Source organism: Dasypus novemcinctus, chromosome 4 (assembly GCF_030445035.2).
Source record: "Dasypus novemcinctus isolate mDasNov1 chromosome 4, mDasNov1.1.hap2, whole genome shotgun sequence".
Lineage (NCBI taxonomy): Eukaryota > Metazoa > Chordata > Mammalia > Cingulata > Dasypodidae > Dasypus > Dasypus novemcinctus.
This window is the reverse complement of record NC_080676.1, coordinates 143685932-143697654: the sequence shown is the minus strand read 5'-3', so window position 1 is coordinate 143697654 and position 11723 is coordinate 143685932. Positions and strand designations below refer to the sequence as shown.

The 11723-nt window shown below is 34.1% G+C and overlaps 1 pseudogene; it reads right to left on the bottom strand.

The window, feature by feature from the left end:
* Nucleotides 1-10472: 10472 nt before the first annotated feature.
* Nucleotides 10473-11002, bottom strand: LOC101426192 (ferritin heavy chain pseudogene; annotated as a pseudogene).
* Between the last annotated feature and the right edge of the window lie 721 nt (nt 11003-11723).

The window sequence follows — 11723 nt, the reverse complement described above, 5'->3', positions numbered from 1 at the left end:
CATACCCAAACCTGAAATCAGGATTGTCTCTCTGAACTTGCCTATCAACTATTAACCTCTAACCTCAAAAATGGCAGCATCATCCCTCCTATGTTGCAGATCAGAAACAGGAACATTATGCTTGGCACTTCCATCTATTGCCACTCCATCTCCAAACCCTATAATTTTACTTCCTAACATAATCTTCATTTCATTCATTCACTGCCACGCTTGGCAACTCCAATAATTTCCTAACTGTTCTTTCCATATCCACCCTCTCCACATAAAATGTTCTTACATGCCCATATTTCTAATATGAAAATTAAACTTCCTTCCTTTAAACCCTTTAAAATGCCTTTATTACTTCCATTTTGGCCTCTAAGTTCTTGTCTTCATTTGCAAATTCATTGCATGTCATGCTTCTCCTTGTTCTGGCAACATCAAGCATAACACCCCTTCTCTCATTTCACCAAATGCACCAGATTCTCTCTGGCCACATGGTCTTTATCTGAAATACTATCTACCCTTTTCAACTTTTTTTCTCATCTAGTTAATTCTTATCCTTCAGATCTCAATTCAATCATCACAGGATGCTTACACCACTAGTTCAAATTCCCATGTTAGAATTATTTGGAAAAATTTATTTTGTCTTCTTAATATTTAACAAAAACTGCAATTTTACATTTATTTGCATGATTATTCATTTAATATTTACTCTCCAGGTCCTGCTCCACAGTAAGTTCTTTGAATGTATGGATTTTATTACTTTTTTTCACCATTGTATCCCAACATCTACATAATGATTGCCATATAGTAGACACAATAAATATTTGTCAAAAAATTATTATATATCTGAATCATTAGAACACAGTGAGAGCTAAATTAAGGAATGTATACAAAATGAATTAATAAACATAGGTAAATATATTGGTTTCTATTGTTGCAATTTATAATAGAGTTAATCTGATATTCATGAAGTCATGAATTCAGTTCTAGAGCAATTGTGGGAAGATTATGTGATGAGGTGGCTAAAAACAGAATTCCTATATATTTCTGAGCTTCAGGACTTTAATATGCTTCTTATATTGATCTGAACCAGCAATATATTGAAAATACACAAGAAAAATACTGGAGCCGTTAGAGACTCAAGTGATTTGTCATCTATGAGAATGAAACATAAATATGAGATGTTTCAGAGATTGAAATTTCTAATGATATCTACCTCCAAAGGAATTTGACTCCTCAGCCTGATATAAAATAAACTTTCTTTGGAGAGCCTAATACTTGCCTCAGATATTTTCGAGGCATTTTGTCATCACTGGCAAAATTGTATTTTGATTACATATTATATCTTATGAAAGTAAATAGCACATAGCTATTCAATTAGCGTTTTCAATAGCTAATAGATACTATGTTGTAATATATTATTTGTTTTCCTTCCTCTACTATCTACTCTGAGTTCATCAAAAAATCTGTTTAGATCTCCCCTCTCAATGAATTCTTGCCTTTGCCTGTAAATAAAAACTTTTATATTATGATTTTACTCTGAAGAGTGTTTGCTTCATCATTGCTTCTCCAATTGTTTTCCTCAATATTTGAATTTTCTGATCCTAACAAGAAGGCATAATTATTTTATGAGAATGCAATTGAAAAAATATTGAGATAATAATTAGGTTAGAGATGTAGATTATTTTACACAGAAAATGTTTGGGGTATGTGTGTTCTTTGGTGATGGAAATATTAGAACCTAATAATCATTAATCACTTTTTGTAATATTTTATCTCTTTAAATATATGCCTTAAAAAGCAGATAAAGAGATTTTGCACACAAATATACTATATCTTCATTTTCACTTAAAGAGTAAAGTTACTGGGAACCTTGATTATGGCATATTCATATTATAAGGAAATCCTATCAGAGTTTTTGGATGAAAGGTGTTTAGGTCTGGATGTCTGAGCAAGTTGATCCTGTCAGGAAGAATACAGTATGAATGGAGCCAAAATAGACTCCTATAAATGGGAACTAACATTGAAAGTAAAGACTTCCTGTCTGCAAATTTGCCTTCTAAACTCAGCGAAAAGCCTTCACAAAAACATGCTGTAAGACATCTGAGTAAAGAAACATCATTTTCCAAAATGTTAAAAATAAAAACAAGATATTATTTAGAGACAAAAGTAACAGATTTGTTCCACTTTACTACTTATTCCATATGGGGTTTTGAAAAAATTCATTTGCTTTGTAGTTCCTTCATTTGTAAAATGAAAATTAGGTCAATATATGCCTTACAGAATGGTTGAAAGATTAAATGAGAGGATTTACAAGCAGCAGCTTTGGAAAGAATAAAAAAAATTAAAACTCTTACATTTAAAATTTATTATAATCATTTTATTCTTTTAATTGCCATTACAGGAAAAAAGTACTAAAGAAGGTTTTCATTCTACTGACTTTGGGTCAGCAATTTTTACTTCTTTGTGGATGGGAATTATGTATGACCAGATGTGCCTAATTTCTAAAAGACTGATATTGTGAATTATGCCAAGCTTAATAATAACTTACTCAAGAATGTGCTGTGAAGATTCTCTGAAGATGTAGAGCAAATGGCACAGTGCTTGGCACAAACTGGGCAGGCAGTGTCAATCTCTCCCTGTCCTGTTTCTCCTCCATATATTTAAATGAACAATAAAATTTCAGTTTTCATTATGCAAAGAACCTTATTAGTCTGGTCAGAAAAATGAATCTCAGTATCTGACAGCTTTGATTAGTTTTATAATTGCACATTTTGAAAAGTAATTAAATCAGAAAATTTACTGGCTGATATAAGGGACCTACGTCAGAGAAAAATTTTAAGCACAATAAACATGTTACATATATGAATGTAAATATTATTGTAAGTCCGTTGTTATAAATAACAACCTATTAATGAAAGGAATAGCCCAGCAAACCTATTGCTGTGAGTATAGACAGCTGCCTTGGGCCTCTGGACTGTTTATTTTATGATAAGAATTAATACATAATGAATGTAACTACTGAATATTGAACATGGACTGCATTTCTATGAAGAATGTATTTACTATACTAAGGAGTTATAGCATAACATTGTTTAAATGCTCTTTCAGGAGTGTTAGTAAATATCCATTCACCAATCCCAGCTGTGTGAGACATTTAAATTTGTTTACTATAATAAATCAAATGGAAATGTGATTAGTATTCATTTTTAGATTATAGGTATCTCTTATAAGATTAGAGAGTCAACATTTGTACTTTATTCATCAAATATTTGCAATGAACTTTGTGAGAGGCTTAAAAATATCTTGATGTTTCAATATTTTAAAAGGTTGAAAAGCATTATTATATCTAATTCAGTCCATACACAAAGCATAATTAAATCACTTTCAGAGAGACTCCTTTCTTGAGTCTTTTATATAAATTGCTGACATTTGTTAGAGTTAGACCAATTTATTCTGCTACATATTTGTTTTCAAGGCATGCATGAAAGATTACTTAGAAAACTAATATTTGAGTTTTTTATGGAATATACACACTAACTATTTGAATATATTTGCATTTAAACTACCAAATATACCATCCTTGCATAATTATCAAGCAAAATACCTGGTCTGTTGTTTAACTATGGTTTTAGTTTCTTTGTTGCTATAGTGAGTACCTGGCAATGGGTTGGCTTAAGCAATGAGGCTTTACTGGCTCTTGGTTTTGAGGCTAGGAGAAGTCCAAATCAAGGCATCAGCAAGACGATGATTTCTTCCCAAACAGGTGTTCTGGGACTGCCTGTCCATCTCCTTTGTCCTGGGCTCTTCTGCCATGTGGCAATGCTCGTGGTGACCTCATCTGGCCAATCTGTTCTGTTCTGGTTCTGTTGAGTGTCAGTTTCTGGCTGCTCCCTCTGTGGCTCTTTTCTCTCTCTGTGACCTTCACATATGGTCTCCTGTGAAAGAATTAAAACCCATCCTGCGCCACACCTTATCTGAAGTAACCTCATCAGGATGTCCTATTTAGAAGTGTTCACACCCAGAGGACTGGATTAAATTTAGGAACTTTTTTTTTTTCTTGGTTACATAGGTTCAAACTACCACACCTATCCTTTAACATTTTTCATAACATTTCACCAACCCATTTATTCAATTGATCCCTAAATTATCTTTCTTATTCTCTTCCTTGCTTATTATATTTCTGAAGAATACTATCTATAATCTAAATGAATAGTTAAACAAATATATTACTTTTATGGGAACATATCACCTAAATTAAATTTAGCTTCTTAAATGTACGTTGATCATATGGTATAGAGGGGGTAGAGAAACAAGTTTTTAAATTGAGCATCTCATGTAATACATAAAATTGATTAGTTAAATATAGAACACAAAGTCAAGCCCTTTCTTAGAGATGTCCAAAGTACACTCTCATCAGATGCTCAGCTCTCATGCTAGGGACTCTGTAATGGTAGGCTACTATTTTTCCTCCCAAATTTAATATTCTAGATTTATTATAATTTACTAACAATGACCAACCTATAATTTATTAACACTGTTATAGATTTTTTACAAATTTGTTTTCCAAATTATTATACCATGCCAACAAAGGAACATCTGTAAGCAAGAACTCATGAATTTTCTGTTGAAAGCATCTGTTATATTTATTGTACAATCCAAATATCTAAATAGTTGTGGGTTTTATAATGACTATAGAATATGAAGCCAATTTGATTTAAATAGAATCCAAAATGGGAGCTATAGTACAGCTTTATCTTCAGGATATGTTGCTTATGCTGAAAAGAGGTTTAAAAATGGATTTCCTTTAATGAACTACAGTATGCTAAGAAATAAAAATTCAAATGGTATTTTGTGAAGGATAGTTACTCTTATTTGAACAATATAATGCAAAAACTATACGTGGGAAGTATTCAGGAAAGAAAAACTTCTCCATGTGCCTTTATGTGTGTGTGTGTGTGTGTGTTTACTTGGTTTAAACCTGACCTAAAGTGGATTGCCAAAGTTCTGTCAGTGGCTTGTCTCAGAGTGATGATGAAAACTGAACTTCTTATCCTAACTACAAGGCCTTTTGAAAGCTAATCCTTCCTTGTGTTTTCCTTATCTCAGACCACAGTTTCACAGTTTCCCTTGTGTTCCAGACTCCACTAACCCTTGCTTTTTCATTTCCGAAGTATGCCAAGCTTGTCTCACTCATGTTAGGGACTTTGCATGGTATAGTTCATTATCGCTAAAATTGTTTTATAATTTGGTTTGTAGCTCAAATGTCAATTGAGGTTGGGGTGGGCATAAAGGCAGTTTACACAGTAGTAAAATGCAAATTGTGAATACAGTTTTCCAAATAGCAAATAGAAAAGTCAGGGAATAGCAGACAGTGAAGGTCAGTAGTTTAGGAATGAGTTGGAGTCTTACAGCACACAGTTAACATTTAATCTGAATTAGGTCAACTAGGGCCTTTCAAAAAGGGCAATGGTAATAAGTGTGTTCAATGTACAATAATTAGAGAGATTTAAAGAAGGAAAGAAAGGACCAGTGCTTTTGTGATATATTAAAATTGTGGATCTGGACTGAGGTTATTACACATAACATTTGAAATATCTATATTACCACCTGAAAAATTGGACATGAAGAATTAACCTGCTTTTATACCAAAAACTTTGGAAACTGGGTACAGGGTTATTGTGTTGCCATCATTTAGTGTGGGAGAAGCTAGAGAGGTCATGTTTTAGAGCAAGAAATAATGATTTTATTTATTCACATTTAGTGTTGCTGTAAAACTGAAAGCCATCTGAAGTAGTACTTTGAATCTTACGAAATCTAAATGAAGAAGGAAAGAATTTAGTGATAATGATATAAATTTCAGAGTCATTAAGGCAGAACTGGTCTCCTCATCAAAGAAAGGAGAAAAAGAACAAAATACCTAATCCTCAGCCTTAACAGATAATTTTATGCAAAACAAAATACATACATTACTTTCAAGAGAATATGCTATCACAAATATGATATACAAATATACTAAAATAGATATATACTAAAATAGATTGTGTCCCTGTTTAGGTATTTCAAACCATTTTCAACATGGAGAAGGTGGTCAACTTAATTGGGAAAAAATATTTCATGTTTTTTCACCTTTTTGTACTTTGGGATAGACTGGAAGATTGACAGATTCCTGTTGCCTTCAATTCAATTGAGGGGAGATAATTTACTTTTTTTATGAATAGTTCGAGTGATGGTGCACTGTGATTATGATTTTATAATGGAACACACGATTTTCATTCCTCCTTCCTGTCACCATCATTGCATCACTGTCACCTCTGAAACTCAGACTCATCTGGAGCATTCCATACTGGTGATTGACCACAGAATACACTTTGGAGAATAATAAAAGAAATAGCTAGACCTCATATTTCAAATTCCATGAAGGATCTTTTCCACTGGACTGTTCTCCATTCAGTATTTTAAAATGATAATGTGGGACAGTTATCTTATAAAACAAGTTTACATGCAAGAGGGAGTCTAGGAAAGGATGTCCCTAGAAATGATGCCCTGGATAAGTATTGTTTGAAGAGAGGTGAACAGAAGGAGAAAAAGAAAAAAGCTACTTCTATATCATGACAATTTATCTGACTCTTTCTTCTACCTCTCCTCACCAAACTAATAACAACAACAGTATTAGTAATAATAACACTGATAATAAATAAATGTGCCTCTAAAATAAGCTAGGACCAGTCATATCTTTTTGTATTTTTATTTCTGTGCAGAAGCAGCATAACAATGAATGTGCCTTAGGCATACCCCTAACTTAACAAGGAGCTGTGCACAGGGAACATTTTTTGCTAGAATTTTTTTCCTCCAGAGTCTCACAAAATTTTGTAGGTTGAAGAGTTTTCACACTTCAAAACAACCATCTCAACTCCAGTGAATGTAAAAGCAAACTTCTTCTGGCAGGACCTTGACCTTTCTAACTAAACTTGTCAACTCTTCCTTCTGTTTGGAACTCTGAGACAAACTTGTATTTCCTCTATTTTCATCTTCTACTGTGAGAAAATAAGGTGAAAAGCAAACACCAAATCCCAAGACACACTGGAAACTCATTCTGTTCTGTGTTCCTTTGGCTATAAGATTTCCCAGCTCACTTTCAGGGATAAACAGTTTCGAGAAGCAATCTTCGCAGTTTAATAGGTTGTGGCATTCAGAGTCTCAGGTGCTCAACCCTCTAAAGTTTCCTTCTTCAACCACTTGTGGCTTCTGGATATTATCATCCAGTGCTCTAAGATCTCCTAGGTTTTCCTTCTATTTTTAATTTGATTTTCCTTTCCCTTAAATAGAAACATTTGAATCTATTTTGTGCCAATCATGGGAGCAAAGTAAAGTATCAGCAATATTTCAAAGCAATTTCTTGGCATGCAGATGATCTATACGTTTCTTAAAAATAATTCTTTCCTTTGTCAACTAATATTAGATAAAGGCTGTTAAATGTCATACATGAATTTTTCTTGATAAAGTGTTTAGAAGATAGGACATTTTGCAACTTATTCAGAAAATAATTTTGTAAGAGAAAAATTTAGAGTGGTTAGGGTTAAATTTTTTCTCAATTCAACATGTACAATATCATTAAAAGAAGGTACTTTGGCGAAATGAGTTATCTAAATAATTTTGACGGTGAATGTGAGGACATGGATGAAAATATAAATATTCTTATGTGACATCCTTGAAGAGAACACACTTTCTATAACTCGTACATTAATGAAATCTTCTTTGCAAACATTTACTGTTCCCATTGTCCATCTCAAAGCAAGCTCCCCCGCTCCCTTTGTCTGTTCTAATTCCCACTGATTTCTGGCTTCTACTGACTTCTGGGTTCTACTGACTTCTGGCTTTTACAGATCCACCACATCCAAATTTTCTTTGCTTATAAAGTCTCTACTGATATGGATTAACGTCCACCTTGATTCAGTTGGTCCCATTGAAATAGGATCTTCAATGATCCTATTCACAAACGAGTCCATGCCTTAACTTTTAATAGCATTTTCAATGGTCCTTTTTGCAAATGGGTCCACACCCACAGAAGCAGGCATTAAAACTTGAGCCCATCTTTTGTGGGGGACATGATTCAATCCCCAACAATGTTCTTAACTTTTCTCTCAGAGTAAACATGTAGAGAGTTGAATCTGAAGACAAAAGATAAACTTTTCACCCCATTGTTTTCTAATCAGTTGCTTTGGATGTACTTGACTAAATTCACTTCATTGCTTGAAATGAATTAGATTTTCATATTATACTTTGATATCATGACTTTTTGTTGTTCTGGGAATGCAACCATTCTTTTAGATGTGGGTTATGTACTTTCTAAACATAGTACTTTTGGTTATGAAGGGATAATCAGGAAGTAACATTTGAAGTTAGGTATTTCCTAGCCTTAAAAAATTCTTTATAGGTCATTATTTTAGCAATTTATGTACTCTTGAATGGCTCTTCTAACAAAGAAAAGACGCAGTTTCTTTCCAATGATTATATTATCATATTTTCTCATACACGGAGTTTATATATTGATGCCAAAATTAAGAATCATCTTTAAAGTTTTCATAGAACTCCCTGAAATGTATTATCATGAGGTTTACTACCTGTTCAGACATTTCCTTTTTAAAAAAAAAATCAGTGCACTTTTTTTCTCTTTCCCTTGACAAGTCTCGTTCATATAGGTCATTGCTTGTTTTACTTTTCTTTTCTTAAATTCCAATAGTTTTAATATGCACACATACATATTCATATATATGCACAACAGACACATATAGAGTTGATACTTATTTCTGGTGGTAGGTATTTACAAATCCACTTACTCATTAAAATTTCCTTGTAATCTAAAAACCAATACTTGTGGTTCTTTTCACGGACATGCACAGAGCTGTGGAAAATTTCAGCTGCCTGACAGTCAGGTTTCTAGTTGAAGTTGAACAAGACAACACTCTAACACTCTGCCTCCTTGCTTCAGTGCTCACACTCTACCCAGGGATTCTTTTGGCGGTATATTTAGTGTTGTGTTTTTCACATTTTTATGCTTTTTGTCGATGATTTTGATGTTTAAACTGGCCCCAAGCATAGTGTTAAGGTGTTGTCCAGAGTTCTTAAGCACAAGAAGGCTGTGGCGTGCCTAATAGAGAAAGTACATCTGTTAGATAAGCTTTATTCAGGCATGAATTATAGTTCTGTTGGCTATGAGTTTAACGCTAATGAATCAGCAATATATATTAAATAAGGTGTCTTTAAACGGAAACACATATATACCAAGGTTTTATATTGATCGGCTGAAAAAAATGCTGTGACCTCAGGCTTGCAGGAAACTAACCCTGTATTTCCCCTAGAAGCAATGGTTCAGTGTTGGCTACATCAGTGCTCATGGTGACTCCACAGAATATGACTACAAGGAATAATGAGAATTCACTGTGAATACACACACTTTTGTGTGTGTGTGTGCGCGAGCGCGCTTATTAATAAATCCTGATACTTTATATGGGTGTTTGATTTCTGTGGGAATTGTAGTCTTCTATATGGGAAACTGAATTTTCCATAAATTTAAGGTTTCTAGGACTTTACATTTTGTAAAAAGTTTAACTACTTTTATAGTTATATAGAGGTTCACAGGTACAATTTATGTCCGTTATGTCTCAGGGCGTTTACATTCTCATGGGAGAACAGATATATATATCACCAAATAAAGTGCATAAAAAGTCCAAAAGTCAGACTATTCAGAACAAGGTTAAGGTGTCTGGATTTTAACTTTCATATGAAACCCCTTCAGGGTTGAAAACAGAAAAATGTCTTTATTGGGTCACAATTTAGAAAGATCACACTAGACATTCATCTAGATTGTTTCAGCACCATGATGCCATAGTGAATACAGCTTCATCAAAAGTGTAGAACTCCATTACTTTGAAAACAAGTTTAATTTGATTTAATTTTCAAAATTTTACCATTCTGCCTATTTCTTGAATATCCTCTCTATCTAAATGATCTCTGGCAGGTCTGTATGATCTTCATGAGTCATCTATTTCAATTTTTGTCTGTCTTTCTCTAGGTATAACACAGTTATCAAACTTGTTATATATGGAGAGTATATTTATTATAAAATAATACCAATATCATTTATAGATAAGAGCTCTATTGGTAAATACTAACTGAAGTAATTGGCTAACCAAAATGAAAACACAAAATATTCTATATTTTTCATTTTCGTTTTAATTGAATTCTACAGGTATCCCTTCCCTTTCCTTCCCTTCCCTTCCCTTCCCTTCCCTTCCCTTCCCTTCCCTTCCCTTCCCTTCCCTTCCCTTCCCTTCCCTTCCCTTCCCTTCCCTTCCCTTCCCTTCCCTTCCCATTACATTATTTGAAGGAATGGTACAAATGAAAAAGCTTGGTGGATGTTGATGCAACTTGTAGAAAAGATAAATCCTACATGTAAGCACTGTCACCCCATGGCTCTGGGGAAGCTAGTTCTTGTCATCACTGATTCCCAGAGTGTGCTTGTTAAAGAGATACTCTGCCAAGCCAGAATCTGGAACCCCCATCTTGCTCAAGTTGGTTTCATAGTCACCCAATTCTTTGATGAACTTCACCTGCTCATTCAGGTAATAGGTCTTAATGAAGTCACATAGTGCAGGTCATTTTTATCAGTGGCAGTTTGTGCAGTCCCAGTAGTCACTGATTCATCCCTTTTTCCAAGAGTAATGCACACTTCATTTGCATTCAGCAGGTTCATCCTGTGTCTCATTTTGGTTTCTTGATATCCTGAAGGAAGATTTGGCCATCTCCTTGGTTCTGCAGCTTCATTAGTTTCTCAGCATGTTCCCTCTCTTCATGTGATTGGTGAAGAAAATGTTTGATAAAGTTCTTCAAAGCCACATCATCCCGGTCATAGTGGTAGGCAATAGGCAGGTAGACATAAGAGGCTAGAGTGCCAGTTGATTTGGCGGTTGATGGCAGTCTCTGCATTTTGGTTGTAGTTCTGGCACACCTGACACAGGACATGGTGAGGTCATGACGGGTGGTTGCGGAGAGGCAGGGGGACTGCATGGCCCTGGAGCGGTGGTGGAGAGCAGCGCTGAGTGGCTAGACAACTTGGGGCTAGCACCTGGTCCATTCAAGCATTGCAAAAGCAAGAAATCCCAGCAACTCTCCGCAATGATATCTGACCTAGAAGATATTCATGATTAAACATAATTTAAAAAATAAGCTACATGCCCTACACAGTACAGGTTTATAAATATCCAGATACTAAATAACCATAATCAAAGAAAACAATTATTGGTGGGTGGGGAGAGAAGAAAAATATAACTTCTGTTTCAGGTATTTGTGGTGCCAAGTAGTTTTTAAATTCTTTAACATAAATGTTTAAGAAGTATTTGAAATAAATGACTTTGCTCTTACGTGACTTCTAATTTTTCCCCCTTTTTTGGAGAAAAAGTAATCTTGGATATATTGTATGTAATCAAACTTCTCTTACACATTTGTCATACACATGCTCAACTGTGTAGTATTGCTGTATCACTCAAAAGTGCCAAGTGGTCATTAGCCATGTATATAGAATTGACTTAAAATAAGAACTTTTAAAATTAAACTTGTTCCTATTCCTCCATTTCCTTCTTTCTCTTAAAATTCACAAATTTATTGTCAAAGAGAGATTTAATTCTGTTTTCCTAAAGAGATTTTTGCCTATCTCTATTTCAGAGTTTATTTCTGAA